The sequence below is a fragment of the Anopheles darlingi genome, chromosome 2 (assembly GCF_943734745.1).
Source record: "Anopheles darlingi chromosome 2, idAnoDarlMG_H_01, whole genome shotgun sequence".
NCBI lineage: Eukaryota > Metazoa > Arthropoda > Insecta > Diptera > Culicidae > Anopheles > Anopheles darlingi.
In genome coordinates, this window is record NC_064874.1 from 43,779,403 (window position 1) to 43,782,961 (window position 3,559).

The 3,559-nt window shown below is 44.3% G+C and overlaps 1 protein-coding gene across 6 annotated transcripts in view; it reads right to left on the reverse strand.

The window, feature by feature from the left end:
* The window catches only part of LOC125949261 (uncharacterized), a 25,114-nt gene extending 23,385 nt beyond the window's left edge, over window positions 1–1,729 (reverse strand). For 3 of the 6 annotated variants that reach the window (XM_049676146.1, XM_049676150.1, XM_049676151.1), the window contains exons 1-2: window positions 1,586–1,728; window positions 1–611 (exon numbers count right to left, since the gene is read on the reverse strand). The exon at window positions 1–611 is cut by the window's left edge. The gene's annotated coding sequence lies outside the window, so the exon portion shown is untranslated. Of the gene's footprint in view, window positions 612–1,433; window positions 1,549–1,585 lie in introns of those variants that run through there. The other 3 variants (XM_049676145.1, XM_049676147.1, XM_049676148.1) reach the window with 3 other exon arrangements.
* Window positions 1,730–3,559: the final 1,830 nt, after the last annotated feature.

Genomic DNA, 3,559 nt, shown 5'->3' on the forward strand with positions numbered 1-3,559 from the left:
TGTACCACCTCTGAGGCTGCTGCCGTTGCTGCTGGACGTACGGACGATCGATCACTTTCTGGCTTCGTTTGCGGCTGGTTTCTCCTGCTGTACGTGTACGGCCGATTCGGTTCCAAATCCGGGCACGACCGAGTGCGGACACGGTTCACAGGACGCCCGATTGGCTGGCGTTGGGCTCGGTATCGATTGCGATGGCGGATGTGGTGGTCAAATGGTGGTGTGCCGTGTTCGCGTTCGCCGTGTGAGGTTACTGCTTGTCGGACACTCGCCGGAATCAGACACCGAAGGAATGGGTGCCAATGGGGAGCCTATTCAGTGGGGCACTCATTTTCACCGAGACGGAAACGGACTATTGCGTGACGTTACACCACCAGACACCAGAGGCCGGGGGTTTCCTCCGAGTCGAAACAGCTGGTTTGCGGCTGTGGAGTAGCAGCGTCAGCACACGACGACCAACAAGCAACTGGCAACACACTCGCACAGACACAAAACCGAAACTCACACTGTTTCACCCAAAAACACACACACACACACACTAACTCGCACAGAAAACTAGGACCGGCTTCACGTACTCTGGGGTACTTTGGGCTGCAGCGGAACAACTGGCACAACTGGAAGGGAAAACAGGGGACATTAGACCAACGTAGGGAATGCTCCTGTGTCCACTTGGCCAGCACGTAGGCGTCTAGTTCCACTCACTGTGTCCACCACTGTGTGTGGCCACTGTTGCGCTACTCAATCCCCTCGGGAACTTTCAATCACCACCCCCTGGTGTTCAGGTGTTCAGAGAAAATTCGATGAAAAAAAAACCGGAAAAAATCCCCGTGTGAAAGTGAAATCAAAGGAGCGTGAAGTAGGAGAGTCCGGCAGAGCGTGTGCTGCTTCGAGGGAGGAAAACTGCTTGGAATTCATATCGCGGCGCAGAGAAAATTCGAGCCGAAACAGAGAGAGCGCGAGAAAAACGAGTAACGCAGGATCTTGTCAATGTGTGAATTTTCCTCGACGTCTGAGTGTGTGCGTTGAAGGCAGAAATAGGAAAAGAGAGAGAGAGAGGCAGTGTTCTTTGCGACGACGGCTCTCTCTCCCTGTGTGGCTGGAAAAAAGGATATCGGATAGATGCCAGGGAGGAAACAGGCTACGACACAAAGAAGAAGCAGAAGTGGTCAAGTTAGCGAAAAGAAATGATGGAAAATCCTAATCCGCAAAGTACCAATCGATACCCCCTTCTGTGGTACGACTGCAGCCAGGGCGAGATCACATAATTGGCCCCTTTTTCTCGGAATCGATATGGCCACCAACGGTTGGCTAGGTTCCAATTTCTTTTCCTGCCGTCGCATTATTGCACTCATTGTACAAAGGTTCACTCTAGAGGGTACAAATCTAAGACTACACACTACACACTTCTACGGTAAAACTATTTCACTTGTCGAGACCTCTTCCTAGCTTCTAGTATGCTGTACTTTCAGGCTAATTGAACTGGTGGGATGAAAAAGTTTAAAGGCTTTTCCCGAACTCCTGATATCCTGAATTCACGATGCGCTTAGCTTGAGACACGGAATAGGAACAGGAAGAATTATCCGCTAACCGTTCACTTGGCTGCTTCTGGAGCTGGAAAACACCACCTTGCTCCTTGCTCCAGCTTTTGCACCGCAGTAGAGTACACGAAGGGGCGAGGGGGGAGAAATAAAATTTGTCGAATCTGTGTCGACCAGCCACTGCGTTGCGGACTACTGCTGCACACCGAGAGTAATGACGGCTGAAAATGATGTTAAGCCACCAGATACCGTGGCCGAGTTGCGTATCCTCGAAAATGACGTTTCAATTTCGCTTAGTACTACTGGATCGCTCTCGCGTTCTCTCTCTTTCTCTCTCCATTTTCCAATTCATCGTCGTGTATGTACACGTTGACGTGCGGGAAAACCGGAGAGGCTCTCGATGGAGAGCGGTCTTTATGCGCAGTATGAAGGGAAAACTCGACACGAGCCCCTTGCTTGAATGAGTGTGTCGGAAAACCTGTGTTCCTTTTCCCTTTGCTATACACCCGAGATGCGGAGTGGTGTGCGTGCGCCAGACTGTCAGACGGTTCACCGTGACAGACAGACATTGCAGTTTTCCGTGCATTACGAAAGGACTTTACCGTTTCTCCAACTCGTTGCGTCGAGGGGGCGACGACGCTAGCGACCCTTCAGAATTCACGGAAGATAAATCAACTTCAAACCGAGGGGTGAATCTCAGGAATATTCATCAGGCGGTTAAAAAACATGCCAGAATGAAGGGAGCGGGGAAACATTTTGCAATTACATGCTCATGCCTTTTCAAGAACCGCCGTAATAAATGTTAATCTCATGTAGGGGACGATCTAAGCGATATTCGAGGGATATTGGAGGCGGTCGTTGCAAATATTTTTTGGGATGAAAAATTGACATTTGAATTCTTCCTAGCATGATATTGAAATGAACGCCCTACTCTCAGCCTTTTAAGAATAAATTTATTATGCTGGAAAATCGATCCAAATTCCAAGCAATCGAATATTGTTTATAATACTTCTTAAAGCATATCTCTACAACTTTGAAGGAATTTGAAAGTTTCTTTGCATAGTTAACATTCGAAAAAGAAAGGAAGAGTTTAGAAAGAGAGTTTAGTGAAACTAAACGAATCCTAGAATAGTGCACTTTAATTTACAGTTGCCTATCCTTTTCGACAAAACTGCATTCACCGAAAAAATATGAGAGGTTTGACTAATATAAAATTTCCCTCAAATTTCGGTTACTATTTGTTTTTGTTTCCATTTGAAATAACGAATCAAACGTAATTATTTGGATGTAAAATAAGCATTATATTTTATATGAAACCTTTCTTAACGAATAAAGTTTAAGAAATGATTTCCTTTTTTGTTCGATGAAATATATACGCGATTAAATAATATCAAGTTCATTGCGGAAATCCAGAGGCTTGGTTTCCGATTAAAACCTATCGACAGCCTTCTACTTTCTACTACTAGATTACTCACAAAGTAGACATAGTGAGAAGGTATTTAACCCAATAACAATTTCGTGAAATAACGTTATTGGAATGATGATTCAAAGATTCGTTCACAAAACCAAAAAACCAAAAATTCATTCAATTTTTTTAAAATAACAAAATTCGTGTTTTATGACAAGTACGACTAGGAAAGCAAAACTTCGTGCTTGTAAGTTCAAGTTCTCGCGAATAGTTTCTTCGGGAGGATAATCTCAATGCTAACATACTCAAAGAGTGGTTTTCAGATTAACTTCGTGGTTGTTGATAAGAAAAACTGAAGATTCAAATATAACAGAACCAAAAATATATTCTGGAGGGGAAAACTCCACCAATTTGGAGTAGTGGGGAAAAATTGTTGAGCTTTGAGGGGAAAATATATTCGGAAAGGGGTCGCTTTAGCGGAGAACGCGAGAAACTTGTTTGAGCTTTCAGTTTAAAACGGCCGTTTTATTAACCGTAACTGTAAAATTAGCGAGGAAAACATAGTTTTTCAAAAGATAGATTTGGAATAAGCATAAAAATTCAATATATTGAATAA